At 35.6% G+C, this 10,763-nt stretch overlaps 1 long non-coding RNA gene across 1 annotated transcript; it reads right to left on the bottom strand.

Annotated features, from left to right (window-relative positions):
• Positions 1-3,000: 3,000 nt before the first annotated feature.
• Positions 3,001-5,828, bottom strand: LOC123580488. Its single transcript, XR_006703319.1, has 2 exons — positions 5,687-5,828; positions 3,001-3,545 (listed from the first exon to the last, which is right to left on the bottom strand). It is a non-coding gene; the product is annotated as an uncharacterized LOC123580488 (long non-coding RNA).
• Between the last annotated feature and the right edge of the window lie 4,935 nt (positions 5,829-10,763).

A 10,763-nucleotide genomic window follows, 5' to 3' on the forward strand; every position in this document is an offset into this window, starting at 1 on the left:
AAACCACCACACCATAGAGCTGAAGAGCAGGATCTCAGGTGTTCGAATAAGGACCAGATCCCAGTCTGGCGAGAATCTGACTGGAACAGATACTTATGGCTGGATTCCTATTTCTGCCTTCATCCTGGAGTCTAGCCTTGCCAGGGCCAGAACGGGAGCCAGAGGCAAATGCTCAACTGTATTCTCCCTGGCTCCAGCCCTTACCAGAGTAAGACTTGATGAGGAGCTGTTGGAGGGAATCAAAGGCAATGAACTTCTGCAGGAAAAACTAGATGGTAGACAGGAATGATAGATGGTCACACTTGCCCAGAGACATTTGGGAGGCCAGATGAGTTAGAGCAGGCAGAAAAGCCTCTCCCTCTCATCCATTCCCCATATTGAGGATTCTGACCTTGAAGTAGCAGAGAGGAGAATTAGATGTTTATCTTTCTCTATGAAACTCTTTTTTTCAAAGCACATCAAATTACAATGTCAAAAAGGATTCCAACTAGATACTCATTATTCTTATGTCATCAGGGCAGAATATAACCCGATTCGATAGTGGCCTATAAAATCTTGTGTACAAGTGATTCCGTGTTTTGATTTTGGTCACAAGCAAGCAAAGGTTTTTGTTTATTTATTTTTCCTCATTCTTAAAGGACCGTTTACCTATTAAAAATGACTTCCTTGGGTTCTAGCCTTTCTTTCATCCCTCTGGATTCTCCAGAAACACTGCATTTTTCCCATCAATACTTCATCTGTTCAGGTACACAGCTAGGATTTTCAACAGTACGAGAGAACCTCAGATCAGTTGAGGTATATCATAATATAGTGTATATTGTTCCATCCATGGGCCCCTGTAATTTATAATCCAAACTGGGAGGCTCTGGGAGTGAATGGAGTATTTACACTGGGAGAATGAGTATAAAATTGGGACTGTTGTGGACAAACTGAAGCATATGATCACCCTGTGAAACATAGAGTCTTCTGATTCTCTCTACTTATCTTCAGTCTTCACTTCTGTTCTCTGGATAAGGAGTTGCTTTCCTATTAGGAGATTTAATGCCACTTTATTTGGCGGCTATATTTACTCATCCTGCATCCCCCTGAAGTTGCTTTGGGAGATGTCATCCTCTTTCTGTCTTCCCCTTGATGATTTTAATGATTTCTAAGGCATATCACATAAACAACTCTGTGCTCTTCCTGCATGTAGGGCCAGTAGTATCTAAAGAAAAACAGAAGATTAGGGGCACCTGGGTGGCTCAGTTGGTTGAGCATCCGACTCTTGATTTCAGGTCAGATCATGATCTTGCAGTTCATGAGATCAAGTCCTGCATCAGGCTCTATGCTGACAGCGTGGGATTCTCTCTCTCCTTTTCCTACTGCCCCTCCCCTGCTCATTCTCTCTCTCTCTCTCTCTCTCTTTCTCTCTCTCTCTCTTTCATCTCTCTCTCAAAATAAATAAATCAACTTAGGGAAAAAAAGAAAAAGAGAGGATCAGATTATTTTCCTTTCTTCTGACAGACTACTTGGTGTATACTAGACAGCCAACTGTTGGTTCTCTGTACTGAAGTATGCTTAGCTCCTGATAGCAGGATCAAGATAATTAACAGCATATAAATGGCCCTTGGACTACTTTCATGGGGTCAGTGTCCACAGATGTTAGAAAAGGACACCTTAATAGAATGACAACTTCAACACATTGGTTTGTGCTCCATGATGCCAGCTGACTTCTATCTCCTCTGTGGTGAATTCCTTTTACTATTTGGCGATCTTGAAGAATCACTGTTATCTCTCTTGCTTCATGCACTTCCTTCAGCATTGTGATGTGGAAAATAAAATTGTGCCACTTCAAAGTTTATTAATTTTTTGAAGTAACAATTACCTGAAGTCTACAAATATTATTTCAACTGATGAGGAGTATTCTGGCAGAGATTTGCATTAAACAAGTTCTTAAATTTCTTGCCATTACACTTTGATTTATTTTGTTATTAAAACTTTATCAATGGGGTGCCTGGGTGTCTCAGCTGTTTGAGCGTCTGACTTTGGCTCAGGTCACGATCTCGCAGTTTGTGAGTTCCAGCCCTGCATTGGGCTCTGTGCTGACAGCTCACAGCCTGGAGTCTGCTTCAGATTCTGTGTCTCCCTCTCTCTCTCTGTCCCTCTTCCACTCGCTCTCTCTCTCTCAAAAATAAATAAACATTAAAAAAAATTTTTTTAACTTTATCAGTTATCTCTAGCTCTGGGCTACTGTTAGTTGACTGACTTTGGATGAGTTGTAATCCTTCTGGGTCAATTTTCTACACTAAAAATGAAACGGCTGGATTTTTAGCTTTTCTTACACTGCATTCCACAGAATTTTAGTTCTTTATTATATATTTCTCAAAATGTTTATTTATTTATTTATTTATTTATTTAGAGAGCACACTAGAGTGGGAGGGGCAGAGAGAGAGGAAGAAATGGAATCCCAAGCAGACTTCATGCTCTCAGCTTAGAGCCTGACATAGGGATTCATCTCACAAACCATGAGATCATGACCTGAGCCGAGATCAAGAGTTTAACGTTTAATCTGCTGAGCCACCCAAGTGCCCCATTTATTATATTAATTATAGACATACACAAAGTGTTTATGGAAAATACCTGGTTTCACAAAAGTAACTAGACATCTTTAACATAAGACTTGAGATACATTAATAGGCAGATGTGTCTTATTAAACCACAAGACTCATCTTTAAGTTTATATGATTAATTTATGAACTTCAACAATAAAGCAATCAAGAAGTTGAATTTGCAAGACTGGACACACTAGCTCTGAAATAACATGTTAAATTTCCATCAAACATTCTGTGGTCTTAAACTGACAGTATGGTTCTGGATCATTGACGCATGGTCAAGCAAACAAAGTAACACACTGCTCACAGTGGGATTCGATGCAATCTCTGGCCTGCATCAAATTTCCCAGTTGCCAATTGATTGTGTACCCTTCAGATGTCATAAGATTAAGGTCAAATAACTCATATGTTTCCTGTTTCTATTTTTTAATTGAAATATGACCATAAAACATTGTTAATTTGTAAAGATGTGCACAAATTTAGTGCATGCGCACATACACACACACACACACACACACACACAAAGAAAACAAAGTGCCAAGTTGAAATCGAATATCAGATAAAAAAACAAATAATCTTTTGAGATAAGTATGTAACAAATATTGCATGGGATAAACTTATACTACGAAAGCATTTGTTTCTAAAAGGAGCACTTATTGTTTTGTTCCCAATTAAACTTCCTTACTCTGGAAACAGCAGCACTTCTTTTCTTCCCTCTTCTCTGTATTGCAGCATTTGAGGTTCAGTGTGGCTTTATGTTCCTACTGGACCTTTTCTCTAACCATGTTTGTTTGGTCAAGGAATGCACAAGTGACCCAATTAGCATTCTGCTTTCAGATAATCTTGAATTGGAGCTGGAACAAGAGCATGAATTCTTCTTGGTAGCAGAGCCAAGAGATGTGAATCTAGTGAGCAACAGGTAGCCATATGACCCATCATCTGGAAGTTGCCTGTCTGCAGTGAGAAAGCAATAAAGCCAACATTCTGAGAGAACCAAAATGAAAAAAAAAAAAAAAAAAAAAAGCAAGATGAGTCCTTGTTGCTTTCAAATTCCTGGACCCAAGTTTTTCAAGGCTGAACTGTACTCATGTTTTTCCTGTGGCTTGGTGTTTAACACTTCCTATGATTTAGTGAGATTTTAAAAACCCCTCCTTTTGCTTGACCTAATTCAAGTTGTGTTTTGTTTTTTCCAATAAAGTGTCATGAGTTATAAAATCTCAATGGGACATTTTTAGGATGATTAAACAAAAATTCATTTTCTCAGAAGGACTAAATAAATATTAATTACTCACCCTGTTTTAGGGTCCAACTATTGCATGATTGAGATATGGCACACCTACATCACCTAACTTATTTGGCTATAGAGTCATTATTCAGAGTGGATCATAGGGCTTGCCTACTAAATACATCTAATATTTGGCCACATGATCTGACATATTCCAAGCAACTCTAAAGTTCTATGACTTTGCGACATTTCAACAATTTATAAACTCAGTTTGGTAGTTATTTATTATAAAATGTGATAAAAAATTTGAAATTATGAAATATATCCTTGAGAAAATTATACTTCTTAATTGTATAATATCTCCTGTTTAATTTCTATTTTGAAAATCAAACACAACTTCACAATAGTTATTCATGATCATAAATTACATGTAAAATCAGTATTCTTAGAATTTTCCATTACATACTTCAATTTTAAATTTCTAAATAAAATTTCACTAAGTATTTGCTATATCTGATGCCAAACACAGAATGTCAGAGTTGGTTCTAAAAAAAATCTCTATAATATCCCCAACAAATTTTCAACGATTAATTTAACACACATTTATCGAATACAATTCCAGATAGTGTGCTGATAATATTCTACGAAAAACAAGACAGAGAGATTCTCTGCTCTCATGGACATGAAAATCTAGCTTCTAGCACTATTTCCTCATGATTTTTCCTTATTGGTGTTTGTTTTGTACTTAGGACAACGTGGCATAAGTTTACCCATGTATTTACTTAATAGCATGTAAGAAAGTAAAGATTATCATGTCAACCCCAAGACTGTGGTACCTTCCATAAGCATGACTTGATGTCCAGACATCTTTACCATATTGTCTGCTTTCCCCTGAATGCACTCAGTGTGGCAAGATCTGGAAGCAATGCTACGTGAGTAGAAAGAACACATTTGAGAGATACTGTCTATTGTTCTTGACACTGCATTTCTGTCATACTAAAGGGTTAATAAGTATTACAGTTAGTGATAATAGAACTCTGACATCTCTGAGATGAATATTCAAAGCACCAAAGAGCAGTACAGAAAGCAGTGTGCCATAACAGAAGGAGGTCTCTGTCACAAGCCCAGAGATCTGGATGGCATCCCTTACTCCAGTATTCATCATGGCATGACCTCAATGTTCAGAGAAATATCTGATGGCATCTAGGGTCCTCTAGGAAATTAAAGGTTATGTCCACAAAATTCCACTCTCCTAATGCTTCACACCTTTCACATAAAACTAGTTAAAAGTTTTTTTTTAATAACATATTGTTTTGGTAACTGATATGTTATCATGTGATAGCCAGTAACAAGCATAATTATTCATTTTACTGAACTGCTTCAATAGCAGACAAGGTATGATTATGAGCATTTTCTAACAGGGTCCCATATTTCTCAGTTTCATTCTTAATTCTTAGTTTGGTGGAAGCAAAAATGTAAATGAGTCTATACTAGAAACAATGTTGTCTCTTATACTGGATTGGACCACTGAGAAAACATGATGTATGCTTTATTTCTGAATGAGAGTTAAAAAACTCAGAAGGGTCAGCAGCCCATAACATAAATTGAAATTGATATGGAGAATTTGATTCTTGCATAATGCGAGTCTTCTCTTGTTGTTGCAGCTTTATCATCTCTCATTCCCCTCTATTGGGCAAGATAAAAAATATCCCAGGACCCTGTGAACCTTCATCATCAGGAAGGTTTGGATAAGCAACAAGAATGTGAACATTTATGAAAATTACTAGAGACTACATCATCTTAATTAATTCATCATATATCATTATTAATTAACTTTAAAAAAAATATGTGTTGCTACGTTTTTACTTACCTGAAGTCTTTGAAATATTTTGTAAGTAGGGGTGCTAACAGAGAGGATATTTAGAGGCAGAGAGAAGCTCCTTAGAGTAGGAATCTCAAATGTAGAGGCAGTTTGGGCATGAACCTCCCATGCCCTTTTAACCATGCCCTTCCTGTGAAAGAGCCAACAAGGAGTGTCAGGCTTTCCAAAGACCTTTCTTTCTATGTTTATTTACTTACACTTGCATCAATAAAGGATGGACAAGAGGTGGCAAAAGAAGTGAAAGCCAATCAAATCATGCTGGATAAATTGCTAACAGACCTGGAATAAGATTAGCCAAGAAACATTTAGCTAAAATAAGGTTTTGGGGGGTGGAAATCTGTGGATTTCATTTAGATTGTGTTTACATGACAACAAAGCATCTGGTCAATTTAGTGGAAAGTAGGCAAATTGTTTATGCAGTTGTGCAGACAAAACCACCAGTTGATCCAATGATTGCATTTTCAAAGTTATGGATTCTGGTTTTCATATACACTGCCTTGCCATAATCACGGATATTTAATAATCACATAAATTAAAACTTTTCTTCTCTTTTGCAGATTAACAGTTTACTAATGCCTGAATCTTCTAATATTTTCTTGGTTTATAAGGTTGTTGCCTTTGTGTGTGTGTGTGTGTGTGTGTGTGTACGTGTGTGTGTGTGTGGTTGGAGTGCTGGAAATAGTGAATGTTAACCTTACTCAGTTAGACTATTGAAGAATATCTTAAAAGAGTTTCTTCCTGACTGCTTTTTTAGTGCATTTAAAAAATTACTCTTTAGGGCGCCTGGGTGGCTCAGTTGGTTCAGCATCTGACTTCAGCTCAGGTCATGATCTCACAGTCCATGGGTTTGAGCCCTGAATTGGGCTCTGTGCCGACAGCTCAGCCTGGAGGCTGCTTCGGATTCTGTGTCTCCCTCTCTCTGTGCCTCCGTCGCTTGTGCTGTCTCTCTCAAAATAAATAAACATTAAAAAAATAATAAATAAAAAATAGAAAAATAAAAAATCACTACTTAAAACAGGAATGTTCATATTATAACACATATTAAATTATTGTTATTTAGAAATTCTCAAAAATTTAAGTCATTGCTTATTAATGTTTAAAATAAGAAGCATTGCTATAATGTTAAGTAATATTGAAACCAAAACCATATTCTTGAATATGTTAAACCTATTGTCTACTATTATTCAGAAATTTTCCAAAAATCTGAGAGGTTTGCTCATTAATATTAAAACCAGATAATCTGGTATCAACAACAATAAAGGAAAATCAGAACCGAAGTGTGTTCTTGACTTTGGCAATGCTACTTGTTCATATGGCAAAGAAATTTGTGCTCCTGGATCAAGAAGATGCCAAATTTGCTTAGAGAAAGACTCCTTATTAATGCCAGTTGGCTATTTAGGATACTGGATTTTGTCTACTCTACAGGACATACTTCACTATGTCTAACAAACTTTGCTCATTCCTTTCAGATTTCCAAGACATCAGTCATTACACTACAAGGCATATATTCTTATTACTGTTATTTTTATAATAGCTTACACATATATATATCATTCCTTACAGTTTAAAAGGGAGTCACTATTCATTATTACATCTTATTGACTAGTAATATTACTATTCCACCTACAGTATGAAAATTAACATTCAAGATTATTTTCTCAAGATATGCTCGCTAGTGGCTGGGTTGGGCAATAAATTCAAGACTTTAAAGAAAAATTCTTAGGATTTTCCCATAAACCACAACTGAAAGATTAATAAGAAAAACAAAACACAAAGCTGCTTCAGATCAAAAGAGTATTTTCCTTTAAAATAATTTAAAACAATATTACATTTATTATTACAATTGATGCCCCTGCCATATAGGTAAGAGCTACTTTAACAGTTTATTATTTAATTGGGAAAGCTGCATTGAAAAGTCCTTATATCACTTGCCCAGGGTAACAAGGTAGCAAGTTTGGTCCTGAGTCTATTAGATAAAGTTTCTTTGATGCTTCAGGTTGTTCTGAATGTCTAGATGTATTCAATCCAGTATGGAACCAATGGGCCACATGCAAATACTTAAATTTAAATTAATCAAAATTAAAGAAAGTTGAAGCATTTAATATTGGGTATATTTCAAGTGCCCAATAGCCAGCCATATGTAGCTAATGGCTATTATATTAGACAACACATATATAAAACTTTTTCATCCTCATTGAACATTCATGGAGTAGCCCTGGACTGGATAATAAGAATCTTTAAATAACTTTGTTTTAATGGAACAAATATCCAAAAATTTATAATAACCACTGATATTACTATTGTTATACCATTATTGGTCAAGCTAACATAAAAACAGAGGGCTGTGCTGTAAAAATATGTTAATAGTTGATATTGGTTGAGTTGGCTTTTTCACATTTAAATTAAAAATAAAACAGCATTCTAGGCATAGTTCTATTTTGTTTTGTTTTGTTTTGTTTTAAAGACAGAGAGAGAGAGAGAGAGAGAGAGAGAGAATGGGACAGGAGCAGAGGGAGAGGAAGAGAGAGAATCCTAAGCAGGCTCCACACTAAGCAGTGTGGAGCCTGATGCAAGGCTTGATTCCACAACCCTGGGATCATCACCTGAGCCAAAATGAAGAGTCAGATGTTCAACTGACTGAGGCACTCAGGTGTTCTGGCATAGTTCTCTTTTTAAACTGAGTCATATGATATTTCACATTACCTCACTTGAAACTATTAAAATTCATAGATAAGAAAATAGTTTTTCAGACACCAGGCTCTGTTCTGTTCTGTTTTGTTTTGTTTTGGGAGGAGGACGCAGTAAACAGCAAGGGGAAGAAAGCCAGTCCATGTCCATTTCTCCACATCAGATTCAATGCCAGGTGGCAATCCAAAATGTCTACAAAAAGCAAGTGTGATCCCAAAATATATTCATCTGTCATTCAAATGTAAAAGCCTGCAGCAGAGTTTTAAGCACACACAAACTCAAGGAATATAGCTATTTTTGAAAATACAATTTCCAAAAAAAAAAAAAAATGCAGGAAACCAAGAACACGTGAATCAAAGTCAAGAACCAGGGAATGTGGAAGCTCTGAATATTGTAGTAAGTATTAAACCCATTTCAATGAAAACTGATACATTAAAAGAAAGTTAAAGGTTGTTTTCCAGGCTCCTGAATACCCTCTCCACAGGCTTCATGCCAAAGGAGTTTCATTCACCCTGCAGCATGAGTCTGGCTGCCGTTCATTCAATGCCTTTTCTTCCTGGGCACTACCAGCTGTGAAACTGGTAACCTATTGATAAATATGTTATTTTTTTTCCAGCTGCACCTGTACTCAATTCAACAATTTTGGAAATTATTGTTACATAGGAAGATGTTTTCTATTTTGATGGTATAAGACTAATAATATATTAAGAAAGTTGAGAGACAAGGGAGAGAAAAAGAGGATAGTAGGTATAAGAGGATAATTTCTTCATTTTTTATAGCAACAAGTTGACTGATACTGTCTACAAATGAAACATGTGTATGCCAGAACAAAAATGCCAGAACAAAAAATTACTCCAACCTGTTAAGTTTTTCATAATTTAAAAAATATGATGAACAGGCACTTTTATGCTGCATTTATTTTTTGAAAGAAGCATTTACCTTAATTTTAAGAATTCCTTTCAATTTCACTTTCTCTTCTACTAAATTCAGGTACAACTAGATTGAATATTTTACTTAAATGTAAAATGTATTGTGTTGTCCTATTCTATAGAAGCCGTTTCTATCTATCCAACTGCTATTTATTATATGGGTACAGCAATATCTGAAATAGTACTCACCTAACATAAGTAACAATTATCTCTACATGGCAAAATATATGATTCTTACTTCTACTCTGTTGAATTGTTTGAAATCCTTAAAGATTTTTCACCAAAAAAATGTTAATTTTCCAAAATAAATAATATAAAAACAAAATACATATCAGAATTTGTTACCTTATGTCTCCTGTTAATAATTATTATTAATAAGACTTTCAATGCCAATTTATAATCCATGATCTGTTCTCACATAGTTCACCATGCTATGTCTTCATTTCACAGCTTTCATTCTGCTAGGTCACTCAGATCTTCAGGATCCTAATCCAGTGCTTTTGGGCAGGTTGGCCCTGACCATTTCGTGAGGTTAGTAATGAGGCTCTAGCATATAACCAGAAGCATATTACCATAAACAACTCGATCAATGAGAAGATCCCATTCTTAGAAACAGACTGAGGAGTTTGACTGTAATGGAAAACAAATCAGCTTTCAAGATGGATGATCTAACCAGAGAATAACAGCTGAAAAACCAAGTCAGAATCTCTTCCCCAGTGATGCTGAATCAAATGAACAAACAAAATCAAATTCATTGTTTGCTTGAATTCAGCCCTTGTTTTGACATTATTCAGGGAAACACAATTCTTGATTTGTAGAAGATCCTGGAAAATCTTCAGCTGAACCTATGCTCATTATCTAAAATGATATTCAGAAAAAAAAAATCAGTGGAGAAACAAAGATAAACTGGATAAAAATAAACATTTCTTATTCCCCCCAACCAACTATGGGCAACCACATTAGGGAGAAAAGAAGACAGCTATTGCTCAAGTTAGATTTGGATAAAGACAGGAAATTGCATCTTTTAAAATAGATAAGATTTCCCATCACATAAACATATAATAATAGCCTTCCATCATTTGGGTTAACATTTATATTACCTAAAATAAACTCTCATCATGATGTTGTTCTATTATTGGCATGTGACAGAGTGCGTGTTGAAGCAAATGTAAGTTCAGAAAGCATCCTCTATCTTTATGTTACAAGAAACCTTCAGATTTTCCTAAACAGACAAACTTTGTTTTGTTGCTATGCAACTGACATGTAATACAGTCCATCAGACAGTAAATAGATTATGAATTTTACAATGAAAAGTCTTTTCTCCCTGTTCGAGAACAAGCCACAACTTCCTTTCATGCTGTACTAATCCACCACAACCCTCTAAAGCTGTTTCACAAATGCTAATGTTTTGGCAAGATAAATAAATGAATGAATAACACAGCAATGAC

Source organism: Leopardus geoffroyi, chromosome A3 (genome assembly GCF_018350155.1).
Source record: "Leopardus geoffroyi isolate Oge1 chromosome A3, O.geoffroyi_Oge1_pat1.0, whole genome shotgun sequence".
Classification (NCBI taxonomy): domain Eukaryota; kingdom Metazoa; phylum Chordata; class Mammalia; order Carnivora; family Felidae; genus Leopardus; species Leopardus geoffroyi.